This window comes from Schistocerca gregaria, chromosome 4, assembly GCF_023897955.1.
Source record: "Schistocerca gregaria isolate iqSchGreg1 chromosome 4, iqSchGreg1.2, whole genome shotgun sequence".
Taxonomy (NCBI): Eukaryota; Metazoa; Arthropoda; class Insecta; order Orthoptera; family Acrididae; genus Schistocerca; species Schistocerca gregaria.
This window is the reverse complement of record NC_064923.1, coordinates 102,268,288-102,290,167: the sequence shown is the minus strand read 5'-3', so window position 1 is coordinate 102,290,167 and position 21,880 is coordinate 102,268,288. Positions and strand designations below refer to the sequence as shown.

The window sequence follows — 21,880 nt, the reverse complement described above, 5'->3', positions numbered from 1 at the left end:
GGCTGTGTTATGGCATGCTGGTCATTTGTTGTTGTTTGGGATCCCTTAAATGTTGATCCCTTCTGAGTCATGTTCACTCAGTGCACAGTGTGTTGGTTCTTTCCTGGGTTTCAGAATCTGAGGTTGTGCTTGTGTCCTATCAAGTGGTTTGTTGTGTTGCTTGTTCTTGTCTGTGGCTCTTTCCATATAGGTCTGGGTGCTCCTATTTTTCTGCAGTGTGTTCGATACAATATTGTCTGCACTATTTACTGTGTTTCAATCATCAGGACTGCATGTTATTCTCGCAATGTCATTGTCATTCTGTATAGGTCTCAGATGTGCTAGCGTATTGCCTTGTGGTGTGACATATTCTGGTATCAAGACGAAAGATAAAGTGATCAGATGAGAGAAAGGTTCAGAAATCAGATGTCCGTATTATTTATACTGAAGCCTGATACATTATCTATTCTTGCAAAGTACTGGGTTTGTAGCTTTTTTTTTTCGTTTTATTTTTGTAGCTTGCTATATCCCCCTCCCATTTGTAGGATGTAAAAAAATTGTTTTACACAATAATTAAAAAGTGTATTTCTCTTCAAGCTGCACTCAATGTATTTTTATATATCAAATATATTTTCTATGCAACTACAGGTGCCTTTTTTAAGGTGATGTTGTTAAGATAGTCTCTCTTATACCACATCCCATATTGCTATTGTCCTGTTAGAAGCATATCTTCAATACGTACCATTTATGAGTCGTTAATTACTATCCTCAGGATGGATTTGTAAGTTTAAAAGTATATGTCCAAAACAGATGTGGCACTATTTTCTTTCATACCTACAAGTTTTTAATACACCAAATGTGAACCAACTCTTATGGGTGCTTCAACCTTATCTTCTACTTTTTTAAGGGAAATCTGTGAAAACTTGAAATTTTACTGATGCAGTACATCACTCTCCCATTGGCTGAATTCCAAGATTCTTTTGCTACATACTTTCTAAAGAGTAGTATTCTGTGGGTACTGTAGATCCTATTTTGAAAAGTAGGTATTTGTTTGATCTTATGGGACAAGTCATTTGTGGTATCAAATGTTATGAGCTGTGCATGAGGATCTCTAGGACCTAATTTTAGTACTGTGGAAATGTAAGTTTGCTTATTAGCATTAATTAATATCTGATCTACAACAGACCTGGACTGATTAGTTTCATGAGTTGTGGGGAGGGGGGTTGCTTTTACCTTTCAGATTTATAACACATTTTCCAATTCAGTTTTCTTACATGGTTATTTACTGAAGCTTATATTTAAGCACAGTTTACAGCTGAAATTTGTACATCTTTCTCTACATTCAGGGTTTTAAAGCGTTCCAGTCTGGTATGGCCTATATTCTTTTTCTAACGCAGTTACACAAGTTCCACCAAGGTGAAGCTGATTCCTGCACGAGTCAGTACAATGTGCTTTCTCACGTCTCATCTTTATTCAATGAATAATTAATATTAATTGCGGTCAGTCAACCAATGAATCGACACTTGTCTAACACATGCTAAATAATGAAATTCAGTCGCCTTCATTTGGCATTAGCTGACGCATCATCCTGTGCATTCTCCGCTCGCCTCTTTCTTTTGGGATAACACGAAAGGTAAAAATTCATTCTGTGAACGCAGTCATAGGCAAAGAATATTCAGTGGCCTATGTTAAGTTTCCAAAACATGATAAATGAATAGTTTGTGTTTTGTTTAATTTTCTCCATATAACTTTTAATTATTTCCGGAATATCTACTAATGTAACATAATTATGTGGGATCTAATTTATTTGCCAATACGTTTCAGAACACTGTTTAATACAAAACTTGATTAATAAAATTGTTCTTATGCTCGCCGTTCAAAGAAAGTAGAAGATATTCAGCAACGCATACGTGAAAAATTAATAGCAACCAACTCCACATTAATTTTGTATTCGCGTCTTCACCGTAGCGCGTTGCATCGTCTATTCTAATGGTATAGGACTACACAGTAACAGATACGCGATCCTAATTTGAGTAGCAAATCTAGGTTATCACATCGATACCTTAAATATGCTGTGAAATGTACACAATCGACTCCTAGATGACAACTGACGTAACAGAAATGTCATTTGCGGTCTCTGTGCTGAGAACCTCTGGCACAAAATTTTGGAGAAAGGAAACAAAAACACTGAACACCAATTGTGACGACCGTCTTAATTTAGGTGGTTGGTCGGCGTAAATGCGGGAGAAAGGACGAAACTACGAGGTCATCGGTCCCCTTGATGTAGTTGCTTGTTTTTCATACTTGACTTCGTATCTTCTGTTCTGTAAGCAAATGTTCTGTATGTTACTTTTGAAGCTTCTTTTTAGGCCAAATCGTAAAATATATTTTCATAATTTAAGAGGTGTACCTTAATCGTAATTCGGGAATAGCAGCCCACCAGTTTCGCTGGGGATAAATTCCATTAAGTACTGATAATTCAATGCTGAATCTATGAAGCGCAATTTCCTATTCTACTCGCCAAAACTAAATAAGGTGATGCAGGATAAATTTAGAATTATTGGTTTTTTAATAAAAATTGGAATGTATGTTCTTCGTACCGACCCATGTATGTTAAAGCAGAATGCAATTGTTGAACAACAATAAATACCAGATCACCAGTACTGATATACATTTTGTAATTACAAAGGTAAAGTGCCACCAGTCCAAACAGTGGAGGCGTCACAATGTTTCACAAACAATGATTGGAAGGGGTGGGGGTCGCTTAATCTGGGCCTCAGTCGGCACTTCTGAATACTTTTTGAAGAAATTTGATAATATTTATGGATTATTTCATGTCATGTAGGAAGCCTATATCATCCAGTGCCTCTATTTATTTACGTATTTCGTTCTGATTAAAAATTTTACAAACAAAATAATTGACAGCAAAGTGATCTGAAAATGCCCACTCTGCCACAGACAGATTGGAAACGTTTATTTTTCGTAGTAAACGTTGTGTGACACATTGAATTTGTATGGAATATAATTGCTGGGCATTGGAAATATACATGAATAGGATATAGAGGTACTGCTACAGTTTATTTTGTGCCGCTGACCGTGGAAGGCATTCATAGTTTACAGGTGACATCTGTGAAGATAATTTTGCGTATTGTTGCTTCTGCAGGAAGTGAAAAATGTTTGTCAAACTTAACGTGACTTTGCAGATAAGTTACCATCATCTGGAGTAAGAATGACCCATCTTTTTATGTTATTGTAGAATATCTCTTGCACATACGAATGTCTACTCATGGTGAGTTTTATTATTGTACATTATTACTATATAAACACCCATAGTCCACTATGTATGTTATATTTTTCACAGATTAGTAGAAAAAAATGTAAAGGGTTCAGTGAAACCGGCAATGTGGGACTACAGTGACCACCTCAAATTTGTTTTATTATAAACACTTACTGAATGGTCCTGGGATAAATGTTAGTATGAGTATGACCCCTGTAAAGGGATTTAAATGCTCCCCATTGAAAACTGGATATTTTGTTAAGCATTGATAAGCAATATATCGGTGAAATACACATTTCTATGACATAATTATCAATCCTTCATTTAAAATACAGTACAAAAAACTTTTACCGACAAAAAACATTAAACATCTTTTACTAAAATCCTGGGAATTTATACAGAATTCTATGCCCACTAGCCTGTAGCTCGAGCAGAGGCAGCACTTCACTTGCCATTTCCTTTGTTGCAACTCATTGAATAATACAAAATAGTGGAAAGATTGCTTCCCCCCACCCCCCTTTTATGCTCAACTGCTTCCACCACAAAAAAGTCATTTGAAAAAAGATCATGGCGCTTGCACTTAGTGTGTAGCGAGTCTTCAGCAACAGGATCGTCTGAAGGATCAAAGTCACTTTCATCAGTTTCCAGAGTCTCTGGAAATTTCATTACACCAAGCTCATCTTCTGACAAAGAATTATCACAGTTTTTTAAGAGATTTTCCTTGGCCTTTGAGAGTGCTTTGTTAGCAGTGGATGACAGAACTAGATAGTTTGTATCATTTGTAACTGCAGACAATTTGAACGTTTTATGCAGTGCAGACACATTTGATGATGTTTTGAATGATTTTGGACCAATGCTCACTGCATGAACAGCTGTAGCAGCTTTATCAGGACTTACATCAATTTTCTTCCTTTTCATATTTGAAAGATCATTTTTTTTTTTTTTTTTCACATAGACTTTTGTATAAGAAGTCAGAGATTCAGCTGCAGCTTCCTTTTTCTTTTCATATTCTGTTCACCTGGAGTTAAGAGTACAGCTTCTTTTTAATTAACCAAATCACTTTTTCCAGTGTTTCTTTATCCACACCTAGGTACTGTCTTCCAATCTTCCACCTGTAGGCCTTTGGTACATTCTTGGCATTTCAACTAAATTTTTTATATGATTATTTTTATTTTCAAGAAGATATAAGTTTAACCAGAAATAGAAAGAAAAGGATGAAATTGACCCCGGGGCCAGTTTTACACCCAGGGGGTCAGTATCACCTGAATTGAGAGTAAAACTGCAATGCTCTTATTTCTATCAATAGAACTGATAAGTGCTGTGATGTGGCAATATATTTTTTTCCTTCGGTTGCTACTTTCACAAAAATGTTGTCGTTACCCTTTATCTCGCTTCCCATGTTAAATTCTTCAATGAGAAGACTCAATTTAAAATCATTGTTACTCATCTGAAGAATCGTGTAGCCTCCATGAGCTGCTCTCTGGCTGAAGTTGCCTTCTGACATTTTTAGAAAGTGGTCTTGTTGGTTGTTTGGTGTTGAGAATTTGGCCAATTTTTTTCTTCCTATTTTCACATTGTGCAAGCTTTTGCTTCTCTGGTCAATCAGTAATAATTGTTGTCCTTCCTTTTTTCTTCTGTGCCGAGCTGTTGTCTTATGGATGGATGCTTGTATAAAAGGTAAAATTTACTTCAATGATACCAAGGCTCCTGAACTTTTAAAACAGCTGCTAATGGCAGGCAGGCTTATAACTTGAGTAGTGCTTGTGCTGGTGTCTGTGGGATCTACCTTGTTGGTATCATTATCAGTATTTTCTGGCACACTTCCAAATACTGCAGCTCTTTTACCATCATATTGCCAAGATAACTAACCTTTCAAGAGTTTGTCTATGGATATTAATTGTTTTGCTGCTGCCAGAATTTTCATGCCATCTTGAGTTACACTATCCACAACTACCTCTGTATCTTCAGCAGGTGTTAGACCGAAAGGAGTTTTTCTCTCTCTGCACTGAACCACTTTTGTTTTCTGAAAGCTATGAAATGTTGTATGCAAAAGAAACAAAATTTGGGGCATAGTGAGCATATATGCTAGTCTTCAATGGGCGCATGGCCAGGCGGTGTGGTGCTTACGTCCTCTTTGTATCGAGGGTGCTCCTGTCGGGTTGTCGTCCTACAGAGGGGTTGGTTCGCATGCAATTGGCTGACGTCTTCTTCACAGCCCTCTCTGCTCTAACGTTCCCGACCTGTATCCTGGCTCTTGACTTTACGCCGCAACATTCCTTCCACCAAAGTGATGGACCATCATCATATAATAAACTCAAACAATTGGAGGGGAGGCAGGACTGTGGATGCTGCACTGGACTGGAGGTGTAGCTGCAGGGGACATCAGGCTTCCGGTCATACCCCGCAATCTAGGCTTTACTCTGGCAGAAATGTCCCCCACAAAATGACAAGAAGGATACACATCCACCTCCTGAGTCCCATAACTAGATGTAGAAGGCGTCGACTGCTGCCGTGTGGGCAGGTCCAGCTCTATCAGTAGGATGAGAGGGGGCAGAGGAGGCAAAGGCTCCATCTCCATGGTTTTTCCCACGGTGCCGTGATGACACCCTCTGGTGGCTGCTGTGGCCACTCTGTCCTCAGGATCTGTGAATCTGAAGGAAGACACACAGAAGGATCACCATGCTCATGACAGTGGCAAATTTGATTGTGATGTAGGCACTGCAATCCGCCTGGGCCTGAAATGAGATACATGCACGTGCCAAATCGATGAAGGATCTTGCATCATGCCCACCATCTGCTACCACTAAAAACCCTGTGAAACGCAATATCGTGTTGTGCATAGTGATACTTCTGGCCTTCCTTTGGCGCCGGTTGCTGAGGAAGGTGGAGCAGTGTCCAGAGGCGGTGGACATGAAGCGATTCCGCTGGCAATGATCCATCTCGTGGATGCGAATGATAGGAGGTGAGAAACAGTTGCAGTACTTCATCCCTGGTGTGTGCAGAGTGAAGTTTGGCCACCTGCTGCTTGAAGGTTCTGACAAAACATTTGCTTCACCGTTTGACTGTTGGTGGAATGGTTTACTAGTTACATGCTGTATGCCACTGCATTCACAGTATGTTTAAAATTCTTTTGACATGGACTGAGGGCCGTTGTGACGACACTTTGACTTCAGACAAACCTTCAAGGCAAAAAATAGAGGACAACACCGGAATGGTGCTACGTGACATTGTTGAGTTCATTGGCACAGCAAAAGGAAACTTGCCATAAGAGTGTACCACAATTAACTGAGTATTCCAAAAATGTTCCACAAAGTCTATGTGCACATGTTGCCATGGTGATTGCGACTTATGCCAAGGAGAGAATTTTTGTGGCAGAGCAGACTGATTTTCTGCACATGAATGACACTGTGATGTCATCTGTTCTATTTTGGTGTCCGTACCCTGCCAAGTACAGTGTCAATGTGCTAACTGTTTCATACAAACAACCCCCAGTGCCCTTAGTGAAGTAAGCGCAACACTTATTTTTGCAAAGCTTTGAGGATCAACACACGTAACTGTCCACAGCGAGGCTATGTTAACGTGCAAAGTGTCGGTGCACTACAGATTTCTTTATGCTATGCAATTGAGTGAGGTCAAGATGTGCAACTCTATTTTAGCAAAATGTTCAAATCTGAATCAGCTTTGATGGCCTGTGCAATTTTCCTGTAGCTCAAAGGAAAGAATTGAAGCAATGTAGAATCATGAGCATCAATGTGACAACAAGATGACGCAGGAGTGTCAAAGTTTGTATCAGGACCAATCAGTAGATGTGAAAGTGTACCCGCATTACCATGTTGAGCTGTTGGATGATAAACAGTCTTATACTGGTATTGAGTCAACAACAAAGCCCATCATTGCAATTTTAGGGCAGTTTATACAGGTATCAGCTTTGTTGGATGAAACAAGGACTGCAATGGCTTGTGCTCCATTACCAAGTAGAATTTTGTGCCATACAAATAGTGGTTGAATTTGGTGACACCATACACAATAGCCAATGCCTCTTTCTGTATTTGCGAATAGTTACACTCAGCTTTGGATAACACTTTTGATGCAAAAGAAATAGGCCTGTCTTTATCACCAAATCTGTGCAAAAGCATTGCACTGATTCCGTAAGAGGAAGTGTCAACTTGCAACACAACTAGTTTGTCAGGATCAAAGTGAACGAAGCATCGATCACTGAGCAATGCACCTTTGAAGTATTTTAAGAGCTTTTTGGCAGTCATCTGTCCAAAGAAAGGGGACATTCATGCGGTGGAAGCAATGCAGTGCAGTTGCAGTTTCTGCAGCATTCAGTATGAACCAAATATAATAGTTCATTTTTTTCTAAGACTGACTGCAATTATGTGACATTACGAGAACTGGACACAGGTCTGGCCCGGCAAAATTTTAGCCGAGCATTGTATTTCATAGTAGTATGCACAGCAAAATTATTAGCCTTGCCTAAACCTTCAGAAAAGTGTTCCGGGAATTCTTTCAGCAAGCTAGCTACACTGTTGTTAGCATTGGATGCAGTCTGACAACACGTAGTCCACAATTTTAAAGCCAAACAAATCAAACGAATCAAGGCAAAATATGTTCTCACAGTTGTGTGGTTGTAGCACAGTAAAAGCTACAGTTCGCATATGCAAGCAATACATGGCAGGCAAAGTACATTTTCCAAGAACAGTAATGTCTTGTCCATTATAAGCTGTCAGGTGCATATTGGATTTAGACAGGTGTGAGGAGCCTAACAGTTCATATGTGTTACGGTTAACAATGTAACAGAGGCACCTGTGTGCAACTGAATTTTCACACATTTTCCACTAATATGCAAATGAACAAAACGTTTGTTGGACTGGCGTAGCACTGAAGAAACTATTTGCTTGTTAGTTTTTATAACATTGCTAATGCCCGCAGAAGGCTTGGAATACACAGCATTGATTACGTGGGCCTTGTAACCAGATTTTTGTAAGTGAGCAGAATTTGTATGATTGCTCTATTGCAAACATACGGATTGTACGTGGCCTTTCTTGCCACAAGCGTAACACTGTGCTTGTCTGGACAGGCAGTCTTGGCATTTGTGCTGTGAATAGCAGCAGGAGCATGACTTAATTCTGTTCACCTGTTTAGAGAGCAGTTTACGAGATGTGGCGCACATAAGCTGTTTCTGCCTAATGGGCTGGTCATGAGCAAGGGGCGACTCAACGTGACAAATTTGCGGCTGCTCAAATTTATCGGCTGAGAAGGCACCTGAATCGTACTGATCTAGTATTTGCACTATGTGCTGGAATGATGAATCATACCGTTTCAAAATCTGTTCTCTAAGTCTGACATCAATTACATTGTACATGATTGCATCACACAACATAACATCTGAGTCTAAAGCAACACAAGCACATTTGAATTTGCATTTCCTTGTCATACCCTAAAAATCTGTTACCCATTTGAGATAAGTTTGTTCTGACAGTTTTTTCCAATTACTGCTAGCTGCTACCACATTCACTTGTTGGTCATAGTAGCATGTGAGTGAATCTACAACCTGATTCGGAGTTGCATTCTACTGTGGACAGAAAATAATGAATTTTCATAGCAACTGGTACTTCGTGAGCAATTATGCGGGCTTCAAACTGTTGAGCCATTCCTCGCATTGTTCATGAAACTGGTGAAAAGGTGGTATGACACTTGGTCCTATGAATAGTGCTTGTTGTTCTGGTGGGAGCACAGCGTTGGCCAGTAGCTGCTGCTTTGTGTTTAGTAGGGTTGATATCTGTCGGCTCTAAAACTGAGACATCTGTGTTTGCTGTGTTGCATTATTGCTTGCAGCTGTGGCACCTGAGCAGGCGGAGGGAGAGTGGGGTTGGCATGTCGGAAAAGACAAATGTAATAAACAGACGAGGCAATCAATAAAAATAAGTACAAAAGCAAAAAGAAAATTTCTGCAATTGCTACCTGAATACACTGATTAACAAAAACACTATAAGAGAGACTGTTAAAGCAAGTAAACTCACCACTGAAAAGTAAATACAATGTAAAAAATTAAGGTGCCAGCAAACAAGAAAAGCACACAAAAAACAGTGACCACCAGGCACGGGGTTTTTCATATAACTCATTGCCAATGTTGTGTCCTGCCCACTTTGGTGTGCCTAGGATATCTTCTTCTTGGATCGCTAGACAATTCAAGCAAATCACATTAAAGAGTTTTATTACATAAAATAAATGACCATAATTAACTTTGAGAATTTAAAGTGATGGGTCACAAGCAAAGGGCGACAAGTAACATAAGCAATCTCTTCAATATATACAATTCATAGTACAAGTGCAGTAATACAGTTCTTACGTTGCTACTATAAAACTGTCTGTTCTTAATGCGGCTGTGGAAATAGCAGAACTGCTAGTCTTCAACTAGGGTGAGGCCAGGTGGCGCAGTGCTTGTGTCGTCTTCATGTCAAGGGTGCTGCCGTTGGGTTGTCGTCCTAGACAGAGGTCAGTCTGTGTGCATTGGCTGATGTCTTTTTCACAGCACTTTATGCTCTAATGTTCCCGACCCTTATGCCGGTGCCTGACTTTACGTTGGAACATTTTATACCATCAATTGCTCACTGTGCCCCGTTGTTCACTGTGCCCCAGTCTTCCACACTGTAGGAATTGCAATATTCTCTGAAGTCACTAACACTCTTAAGGTCTGGGACTTAGTACGACATTCTAGCACATGAGACTGGCTTTTTTTGTCGTTTCTCAAAAAATTGTAGTTCAGGAACGGTTAGAGATAAATCATTAGGTTTTTTTTTTTCATTTTGACCACTGTAACTTAAACTTTACAATGAAGTAACACATTATAGTTACCAACTTCACTTAAATTTACACTGTTATCACAAGCTGATAGCTGAAACAAGGAAAATAAAAAAGTCTTATAGTAGGATTTATTGTTGGTAGAAAGAATATGGCACTGGATTATGTTTTATAAAAACAAAATGAAAGGTATTTATTTAAAAAAATTACAATGCACAACTAAATTACATTACATATTGTATAAATCATTTCTATATGTAATTGGCTTTCGTATGAAATAGTTCAAAGCATTCGGGCATGCACAGCGCACCATCACATATTGCACAATTATAAATTGTATCTTTCCTCTTCCATTTTCCAGTTTCTTTCTTTTTTCTTTCTGTCACTACATACTTTGCACGATCTGCATGGCCTCGCTTTGTTGTCAGTTGGAATTTTTCTTCCAAAATGACGCCCAGTTAGTCTGTCGCCTACAGTCAAAGGTTTCACTCCCAAGTGTTCCTCCCCTGGCATCATGGCCAGTTTTTCTCCAATGACAGACATGAATTTATGCAGAGAACATGGTTGTCTGTGTGACGTTTTATACATTATGTAACTGTTTACTATTCCCCAAATGAAAAGATGGAAGAAAAGCTTCTTCCACCATTTCATACTTTTCTTTTTGAAGGGGTAGTAAGCAACAAGTTGATCACTTCGATCAACACCTGTCTTGTTTATATTATAATCAAGGATTGCATCAAGCTTGCATTTTTTTTATATGGTCCCCTTTAGCTCTGACAGTTACGTCAGATACTGTTGCCCCATGTTTTGAAGACAACACTGCCACATCCCTGGTGTTCTTTCACTTACAAGACATCATATGTGGTCTGTGTCTGAATGTCATTTCACCTTTCTTGAGTACAGATTTTTCAAACTCTTAGTCATTTCTTTTCTGTTTAGCATAACAGTGCCAACACCTAAAGTGTCTTTGCTCCATAAGAAGTCAATAACTTTAGGGCTAGTATAAAACCGGTCCATGTAAACAGTGTGACCTTTAGATAAGTAGGGTGGAAGTAGACGTTCAAACAATGGAATAATTTTGAAGTCATCACCTTTGCCTGTGTAAACCTCCATATTTAGAACATAACCAGTGTTTGAGTCACACACAAAGAAGAGTTTGATGCCATACTTCTCTGGTTTGTTCTTCATATAGACTCTAAAATGTATCCTGCCTCTAAAGGCACACATTCCTTCGTCTGTGGTCAAATTCACAGTTGGCACTAGCGAGCCTCTGAAGCTCTGCACAAGATAATCAAAATATTGCCTGATTTTATGTAAAGGAACATGATTTGGCTGTCAGTGTTGTATGTATGTATCATTATTATTTATATGCAGCATTGCCAAAATTGACTTGAAACGATCTCGTGACATCAGTCTAGCTGCAAATGTGGAGTGAAGAATGGGAGCTGTGGACCAGTAATCTGCTATGGATGACTTCTTTACCAGGCACATGTGAATTACTATAGAAAAAAAATTATAAACCTCTGCTAAAGTAACAGGTTTCCAATGCGACCACAAGCTATGTTCCTGGATTTGATTTGTACGCCTCAAGTTTGCAGTGGTATTTGCAGCATACCTGTTTGTTTCTTGTTTCATAAGCTTCGCCATATACCTATTGAAATTTTTTTCAAAAAAGTCAAATTCAGTTGATGTGGCATCAAGTAGAACTGTAATTCTCAGAACTTCTCCATAAACAGTGTTCCTAACAGGAGGTGCAGACACAGGAATGTCATCTCATCCCAAGTCAGCATCGCTGTCTGCCCCGGGTCTTCTCACTTGATGTACTCGATGTGTAGGTTGAGGTTTCAGTTGATGAACTAAAATAACAAAATGAAAGTAGATTCCTAAATTTAGGGTGTCATAATTTTGCTCTAAATCAACAGTATTCTTATTGGTAATGAGAAAGATAAGGTTGAGAATAATAACCATTTTCAACTTCATGATCAGGAGCAGCTTGCTCTACATGCTGGGGTGTCTCCACACCATCTGTTTGATCTTCAGTTTCTGTAAATTAGTCGTATGTAGGATTTGCTAACATGTATTGTGTTATTTACCTAAATACCTAAAAACGTTATTACATAACACTGGCCAAAACTGTTTACTATTATTAGAGTCTACTGATTGTTTATAAGCACAGGGAGGGAGTGGAGCAATTAACATTCCGAAATTAGCGGTCTATTGGATGCGTTTCCTGCTGAGATGTCAAGTCAATATTGCTCTGAAGCTCTTCTTCTGTAAATAAATAAGTCATATGTATAACTGGATAAACTTGTATTATCATTATAAACTAAAATATATTACTTGAAATATACACATCAAACGTGTATGATCAGCCTACTGTTTCTTACGTGTTTCAACGTATCACTGTCTAAATTCCAATAAATATGTTATAATTACCTGTAGTATCTCTATCATCTGCAGAATCATCACCAAGTTCCCCTTCAGAACCCGAATCATTGAACAGAACATCCAAAATTTCTTCATCTGTAAGTCTTCGTCTACACTGTGACATCTTGCTGCAACTGCTAATGCATGGATGTGAGAGAATCTATAGAAACGAAAATTTCTCCAGTTGGTGCTGCTATCCAGCAGATTTTTCACATAACTAAATCATCAAGCTGCGTAACGGAACACACAAACTGCGAGTATAGCCTGTAGTTTGTTTTCTATGTATTTTTATACATCACTGCGGGCATAGCTCATCGCTCGTCGGCAATGCTCACTGCAGGGACTGCGGGCATAGCCCGCAGCTAGACCGCAAAGTGTTAAGCGTTGTTAAGGGTAACTATATGTAATGATTACTTTACACACACACACACACACACACACACACACACACACACACACAGAGAGAGAGAGAGAGAGAGAGAGAGAGAGAGAGAGAGAGAGAGAGAGAGAGAGAGAGAGAGAACGAGCTAGCTACATATAATTAGTTTCTGCCTAGAGGAAAGAATGAAAAAGAAATAGGCAGAGTGGTATGTATGGAAGAATTGCAAAGTCATAGCCCAGACAAAGGCAACAAATCAAGCTTGATCTTAAGCCAGACACATCTCTGCCCTCTTGCTCAGTTAAATGTTGGGGTTGAAAGAGAGACTGTAACCTTGAAACTGAAGCTACATTGGTGCACTAACACAAGAACAGTTTGACCAATTGCAGATGACATTGTGAACACGTACTGTGAAAGCAGTTTAGAAGACTGAAGTCTAGTATAAATTCCTTTGGTATATGATTAGCAGAGCAGCAGGATTTTGGAACATATATTGTGTGCGATCATTATGAATTAGCTCAAAGTGAACAGTCTATTGACACACAGTCAACACGGGTTTTGCAAACATCTTTCTTGTAAAACACAATCAGCTTGTTACACACACAAACTGTTGAGTGCTTTTGACAAGGGATTTGATAATTGATTATATTTCTTGATTTCCAGAAGGCTTTTGACTGTATGACACAAGTGACTTGTAAAATTGCATGCTTATTTATATTGTCTGAGTTATGTGACTGAATTTGCAATTTCCTGTCAGAGAGGTCACTATTTGTAATAACTGACAGAAAGCCATCAACTAAAATAGAAGTGATTTCTGGAATTCCCCAAGGTAGTGTTATAGGCCCTCTGCTGTTCTTTATCCATATGAACAATGGACCTTGCTGTTGGGGGGAAGGCTTGCGTGCCTCAGCGATACAGATAGGTCCTACCAAAATGGAGTGGTATCTGTTGAGAGGCCAGAGAAATGTGTGGTTCCTGAAGAGGGGCAGCAGCCTTTTCAGTAGTTGCAGGGCCAACAGTCTGGATAATTGACTGATTTGGCCTTGTGACACTAACCAAAACGGCCTTGCTGTGCTGGTACTGCGAACGGCTGAAAGCAAGGGGAAACTATAGCCATAATTTTTCCAAGGGCATGCATCTTTACTGTATAGTTAAATGATGATGACATCATCTTGGTCCCCCCTGCGAGTCCGGGGGTTAGAATAGGCCTGAGGTATTCCTGCCTGTCGTAAGAGGCGACTGAAAGGAGTCCCTCCCCCTCAAGGGGGTAGTTAGCGCCTGCGTCCGGAGACGGACGGTTTCACGACCTATATTTGCGTTCATTTTGGTTTTTCACTTCTTCTGGTTTCTTCCTTCCTTTAGTTGGTTCCTTTCTTTGTTCTTCTCCATCTCCCTGTCTTACTCTTCTCCTTGCCTTCTTCCCCTTCTCTGGTATCCACTTCGGCGTTTGAGACAGTATGTCCTTTCTTTCCCTCTCTCCTTTCTTTTTCCTCTTCTTCCTTCCTCCCTGTGCGTGCCTGAAGGCCGACCCACGCATTCACACGCGTAGCCGGTGACGGGGTAACGCGTAATTCCCCGTCCTGGGTAGACAAGTAAGGCACGCACGTACCCCCTGGTAAAGGCCAGGCCCAGGGAGGGGTGATTGCCTGAGCTGACACCTTCCGACCATGCTGATTGGTCCCTCCGTCCGTTTCTCGGGTGATGTGACCTGAGGTGTGAACAATCACCTAAGGCGGGAGTGCCCTCTGAGAGGGTCCCCACAAGGAAGGAGCGCGCCATCGGAGACGCTGGCAATCATGGGGGATTCCTCCGCAATGGATTTCTCTTCTTTCTCTCTCTCGACTTCTGCCCACAAACGGAAACTTGACCAGCCACCAGTGACAAAAGTACTACCGCCTGCCCCACAGTTCCTTGTAGTTTCTCGATCTGAGGACGGAAAGGATTTTTCCTTTGTCAACCCTTTCGTTATCCAGAAGGGCGTAGATGCCATAGCCGGATCTGTCAAGTCTTGTACCAGGTTGTGTAATGGTACCTTGTTACTAGAAACTGAGAGCGGCTTTCAGGCACAAAAACTGCTTCGGGCCACACTTCTGTACACGTTCCCTGTCTGGGTGGAGGCTCACCGCACTTTGAATTCGTCTCGTGGAGTGGTCTATACTAGATCACTCGACGGATTGACTGACGAGGAGATACAGTCTTTCCTCGCTGAGCAGGGCGTGACGGCTGTCCATAGGGTCATGAAAAAGGTCAACAATGACCTTGTACCGACTGGTTTGCTTAACTTGACCTTTGATAGTGTTCAGCTGCCGTCGCGCATCAAGGCAGGCTACGAGGTTATTTCTGTTCGCCCCTATGTCCCGGCACCTACGCGCTGCTACCAGTGTCAGCGTTTCAATCACACTCGCCATTCTTGTTCCAATGCGGCTACATATGTGACTTGTGGCAGGGTGACTGTCCACCTCCGTCTCCTCGTTGTGTGAACTGTCGCGGTGACCATGCAGCGTCCGCCTACGACTGTCCCGTCTACAAGGAAGAACACTGTATCCAAGAAATTCGGGTCAAAGAGAAAGTGTCCACCTCGGCTGCTCGCAAGCTATTCACTAGCAGGAACCTCGAATTCTCAGCCATCGACCAATCCTTCCACAAAACGGCCTTCCAAGAAGGCTCATAGGAAGCACAGTTCTCCTTCCCCGCCACGGCGCATTTCTCCTCCTGCACCTCCCAGCGGTTGCCACCCCAGGCCGTCATCCGTTTCGCCTGGCCACACCGCTGGTAGCTGTACATCTGGCCGTTCACCAGTGGAGGAAGCACCCCCTTCCGGCCATCTTCACAAGATGGCCGATGAACCTATAGAACAAATGGACGATGACTGTCTGCCTCCTGCTAACGGCGGCAGTGCTCGCTCGAAGCCGGGCCCTCAGCGGCCTTCTAGATGACCTCTTCTTGCATCTTCTTCTTCTCACGATGGCACTTATTCACTGGAATATTCGCAGCATTCGTTCCAACTGAGAGGACTTGAAATTGCTGCTCCGCTCGCACGCCGGTTTGAGTGGTATGCGCTTTCTGATACATATTCGAGCGACCACTTCCCGTGTGTTATCCATCTCCTGCATCATACTCCCTCTCTGTGCTCAACTAGTTGGAACATCTCCAAAGCAGACTGGGGGCTCTTTTCTTCCAGGGCGACGTTTCAGGATCAAACCTGCACAAGCTGCGATAGTCAGGCCGCACACCTCACGGAAGTCATTCTCACAGCTGCTGAATATTCCATCCCTCACACTACTTCTTCTCCATGCCGCGTACCGGTCCCCTGGTGGACCGCAGCATGTAGAGACGCCTTACGTGCTCGTCGACGTGCTTTACGCACCTTTAAACGCCACCCTACAGTGGCGAATTGTATCAATTACAAACGATTATGTGCGCAGTGTCATCGTATTTTTAAAAAAAGCAAGAAAGCCAGCTGGGCTGCTTTCACAAGCACCTTCAACAGTTTTACTCCTTCTTCTGTTGTCTTGGGTAGTCTGCGCCGGCTATCTGGCACTAAGGTCCACTCACCAGTTACTGTCTTGACGGTCGCGAATGACGTCCTTGTGGCCCCTGAGGATGTCTCCAATGCCTTCGGCCGCTTTTTCGCAGAGGTTTCGAGCTCCACTCATTACCCCCCTGCCTTCCTCCCCTGGAAACAGGCAGAGGAGGCTCGGCCACCTAATGTCCACTCCTCGAATTGAGAAAACTACAATGCCCCATTCACCATGCGGGAACTCGAAAATGCACTTGCCCGGTCACGGTCCTCCGCTCCGGGGCCTGATTCTATTCATATTCAGATGCTGAAGAACCTTTCTCCTGCGGGTAAAGGTTTCCTTCTTCGTACTTACAATCGCATCTGGATTGAGGGACATGTTCACACATGCTGGCGCGAGTCTATTGTTGTACCGATTCATAAGCCGGGGAAGGACAAGCACTTGCCATCCAGTTATCGACCCATCTCGCTTACCAGCTGTGTCTGTAAGGTGATGGAGCGAATGGTTAACTCTCGTTTGGTTTGGCTGCTCGAATCTCGACGCCTACTTACCAATGTACAATGTGGATTTCGTAGGCGCCGCTCTGCTGTTGACCATCTGGTTACCTTGTTGACCTTCATTATGAACAATTTCTTGCGGAAGCGCCCGACCGCGGCTGTGTTCTTTGATTTGGAGAAGGCTTACGACACCTGTTGGAGGGCAGGCATTCTCCGCACCATGCATACATGGGGCTGTCGCGGTCGCCTTCTCTTTTTATTCGTTCCTTTTTAATGGATCGACAGTTCAGGGTACGTGTGGGTTCTGCCCTGTCAGACACCTTTCGCCAGGAAAATGGGGTGCCACAGGGCTCCGTTTGGCGAGTCGCTCTCTTCGCCATAGCGATCAATCAAATAATGGATTGCCTCCCAGATGATGTATCAGGCTCCCTTTTCGTGGACGATTTTACCATCTATTGCAGCGCGCAGTGCACATGTTTCCTGGAGCGCTCTCTTCAGCGTTCTCTTGACCGTCTTTACTCCTGGAGTGTCGCCAATGGCTTCCATTTTTCTGCCGAGAAAACGGTCTGTATTAACTTTTGGCACTACAAAGTGTTTCTCCCACCGTCCTTACGACTCGGCCCCGTTGCTCTCCCATTCGTGGAGACAACAAAATTTTTAGGTCTTACATTTGACAGGAAACTTAGTTGGTCTCCACATGTGTCATATTTGGCTGCCCGTTGTACCCCTTCTCTAAATGTCCTCCGTGTTCTCAGTGGCACGTCGTGGGGAGTGGATCGAACCGTCCTACTTCGCCTATATCGGTCGATCGTCTGCTCCAAGCTGGATTATGGGTGCTTTGTATACTCCTCTGCACGGCCGTCCATCTTACGCCGCCTCAACTCCATACAACATCGGGGTTTCCGTCTTGCGATCGGAGCATTTTATACTAGTCCCGTCGAGAGTCTTCATGCTGAAGCCGGTGAATTGCCACTCACCTACCGGCGCGATATACTGCTTTGTCGTTACGCATGTCGTCTTCTGTCAATGTCCGACCACCCATCGTATCGTTCCTTTTTTGACGACTCTCTCGACCGTCAATACGGGTTGTATGTCTCTGCCCTGCCACCTCCTGGAGTTCGCTTTCGTCGCCTCCAACACCTTGATTTTTCACTCCCTGCAACCTTTAGAGTGGGCGAGAGCCACACGCCACCTTGGCTCCAGGCTCAGGTTCGCGTTCACCTTGACCTCAGCTCCCTCCCAAAGGAGGTGACCCCTGGTTCAGTATACCACTCCCGTTTTGTCGAACTTCATTCGAAGTTCATTAATATGACCTTCATTTATACAGATGGCTCTAAGACCAATGATAGGGTCGGGTGTTCTTTTATTGTCGGTGCACAAAGTTTCATATACCGGCTACATGGCCATTGCTCGGTCTTCACAGCTGAGCTCTTTGCCCTCTACCAGGCTGTTCTTTACGTCTGCCGCCACCGACATTCTGCTTATGTCATCTGCTTCGATTCTCTGAGCGCCATCCAGAGCCTCAGTGATCCGTATCCGGTTCACCCTTTTGTGCACCGGATCCAACACTCTCTTCAGCAGCTGGTGGACGCCGGGTCTCCAGTTAGCTTTATGTGGGTTCCTGGTCATGTCGGTATCCCTGGGAACGAAGCTGCAGATGCCGCGGCCAAGGCTGCGGTCCTCGAGCCTCGGACGGCTTCTTGTTGTTTCCCTTCATCAGATTGTAGCACGATAATTTGTCGGCGCATTTTATCGCTGTGGCATGCCGATTGCTCTGCACTTAGGGACAACAAGCTTGGGGCCTTGAAACCTCTTCCTGCGGCTTGGACGTCCTCCTCACATCCTTCTCGGCGGGAGGAGGTTGTTATGGCCCGGCTACGAATTGGACACTGTCAGTTCAGCCATCGCCATCTGCTGACGGCAGCGCCGGCGCCGTTCTGTCCATGTGGGCAATTGCTGACGGTCCGCCACATTTTAACGTCCTGTCCGGATTTTACTACGCTGCGTCTGGATCTTTGCCTGCCATGTACTCTGGATGCCATTTTAGCGGATGACCCATGAGCTGCTGCTCGCGTTCTTCGTTTTATCAACTTGACACACCTGTCTAAGGACGTTTGATTATGCTGTAGTTGTTTAATCCTATGTCTATTAATACGTCTTTTATAGTGTTGTCCCTTTTAGTTGCTGTTTTAACCATGTACCTCGCCGTACATTCCTAAATTAGTTAGGGCGCTAATGACCCTTGTAGTTGTGCGCCCTAAAATCATAAAAAGAAAGTCATCTTGGTTAAAATATTCTGGAGGTAAAATAGTCCCCCATTCGGATCTCCAGGCGGGGACTACACAAGAGGACATTGTTATCAGGAGAAAGAAAACAGGTGTTCTATGGATCGGGAGTGTGGAATGTCAGATCCCTTAATTGGGCAGGTAGGTTAGAAAATTTAAAAAGGGGAAAGATATAGTGGGAATTAGTGAAGTTCGATGGCAGGAGGAACAAGACTTTTGGCCAGGTGAATACAGGGCTATAAATACGAAATCAAATAAGGGTACTGCGGGAGTCGGTTTAATAATGAATAAAAAAAATAGGAGTGCGGGTAAGCTACTACCAACAGCATAGTGAACGCATTATTGTGGCCAAGATAGACACGAAGCCCACGCCTACTGCAGTAGTACAAGTTTACATGCCAACTAGCTCTGCAGATGATGAAGAAATTGAAGAAATGTATGATGAAATAAAAGAAATTATTCAGATAGTGCAGGGAGACGAAAATTTAATAGTCATGGATGACTGGTATTCAGCAGTAGGAAAAGGAAGAGAAGGAAACGTAGTAGGTGAATATGGATTGGGGGTAAGAAATGAAAGAGGAAGCCGCCTGGTAGAATTTTGCACAGAGCACAACTTATTCGTAGCTAACACTTGGTTCAAGAATCATAAAAGAAGGTCGTATACATGGAAGAAGCCTGGAAATACTGACAGGTTTCAGATAGATTATATAATGGTAAGACAGAGATTTAGGAACCAGGTTTTAAATTGTAAGACATTTCCAGGGGCAGATGTGGACTCTGACCACAATCTATTGGTTATGAACTGTAGATTAAAACTTAAGAAACTGCAAAAAGGTGGGAATTTAAGAAGATGGGATGTGGATAAACTGAAAGAACCAGAGGTTGTACAGAGTTTCAGGGAGAGCATAAGGGAACAATTGACAGGAATGGGGGAAAGAAATACAGTAGAAGAGGAATTGGTAGCTTTGAGGGATGAAGTAGTGAAGGCAGCAGAGGATCAAATAGGTAAAAAGTCGAGGGCTAGTAGAAATCCTTGGGTAACAAAAGAAATATTGAATTTAATTGATGAAAGGAGAAAATATAAAAATGCAGTAAATGAAGCAGGCAGAAAGGAATACAAACGTCTCAAAAATGAGATCGACAGGAAGTGCAAAATGGCTAAACAGGGATGGCTAGAGGACAAATGTAAGGATGTAGAGGCTTGTCTCACTAGGGGTAAGATTGATACTGCCTACAGGAAAATTAAAGAGACTTTTGGAGAAAAGAGAACCACTTGCATGAATATCAAGAGCTCAAATGAAAACCTAGTTCTAAGCAAAGAAGGGAAAGCAGAAAGATGGAAGAAGTATATAGAGGGTCTATTCAAGGGTGATGTACTTGAGGACAATATTATAGAAATGGAAGAGGATGTAGATGAAGGTGAAATGGGGGATACGATACTGCGTGAAGAGTTCGACAGAACACTGAAAGACCTGAGTCGAAACAAGGCCCCAGGGTAGACAACATTCCATTAGAACTACTGACGGCCTTGGGAGAGCCAGTCCTGACAAAACTGTACCATCTGGTGAGCACGATGTATGAGACAGGCGAAATACCCTCAGACTTCAAGAAGAATATAATAATTCCAATCCCAAAGAAAGCAGGTGCTGACAGATGTGAAAATTACCGAACTATCAGTTTAATAAGTCACTGATGCAAAATACTAATGTGAATTCTTTACAGACAAACAAAAAAACTGGTAGAAGCCGACCTGGGGAAGATCAGTTTGGATTCCGTGGAAATATTGGAACATGTGAGGCAGTATTGACCCTACGACTTACCTGATTAAGGAAAGGCAAACATACGTTTGTAGCATTTGTAGACTTAGAAAAAGATTTTGACAATGTTGACTGGAATACTCTCTTTCAAATTCTGAAGATGGCAATGGTAAAATATAGGGAGCGAAAAAAATTTGTACAGAAACCAGATGGCAGTTATAAGAGTCGAGGGGCATGAAAGGGAAGCAGTGGTTGGGAAGGGAGTGCGACAGGGTTGTAGCTTATCCCCGATGTTATTCATCTGTATACTGATTAAGCAGTGAAGGAAACAAAAGAAAAATTCGGGGTAGGTATTAAAATCCATGGAGAAGCAATAAAAACTTTGAGGTTTGCTGATGACACTGTAATTCTGTCATAGACAGCAAAGGACTTGGAAGAGCAGTTGAATGGAATGGACAGTGTCTTGAAAGGAGGATATAAGATGAACATCAACAAAAGCAAAATGAGGATAATGGAATGTATTCGAATTAAATTGGGTGATGCTGAGGGAATTAAATTAGGAAATGAGATACTTAAAGTAGTAAAGAAGTTTTGCTATTTAGGGAGTAAAATAACTGATGATGGTCGAAGTAGAGAGGATATAAAATGTAGACTGGCAATGGCAAGAAAATCGTTTCTGAAGAAGAGAAATCTGTTAACATCGAGTATTGATTTAAGTGTCAGGAAGTCGTTTCTGAAATAATTTGTATGGAGTGTAGCCATGTATGGAAGTGAAACATGGACGATAAATAGTTTGGACAGAAGAGAATAGAAGCTTTCGAAATGTGGTGTTACAGAAGAATGCTGAAGATTAGATGGGTAGATCACATAACTAATGAGGAGGTATTGAACAGAATTGGGGAGAAGAGGAGTTTGTGGCACAACTTGACAATAAGAAGGGACCAGTTGGTA

At 42.2% G+C, this 21,880-nt stretch overlaps 1 protein-coding gene across 3 annotated transcripts in view; it reads left to right on the top strand.

Annotated features, from left to right (window-relative positions):
• The first annotated feature begins 1,500 nt into the window (after window positions 1–1,500).
• The window catches only part of LOC126268198 (peroxisomal acyl-coenzyme A oxidase 3-like), a 301,784-nt gene continuing 281,404 nt past the window's right edge, over window positions 1,501–21,880 (top strand). Inside the window, exon 1 of one of the 3 annotated variants that reach the window (XM_049973820.1) lies at window positions 1,501–1,612. The gene's annotated coding sequence lies outside the window, so the exon portion shown is untranslated. Of the gene's footprint in view, window positions 1,613–2,147; window positions 2,306–21,880 lie in introns of those variants that run through there. The other 2 variants (XM_049973819.1, XM_049973822.1) reach the window with 2 other exon arrangements.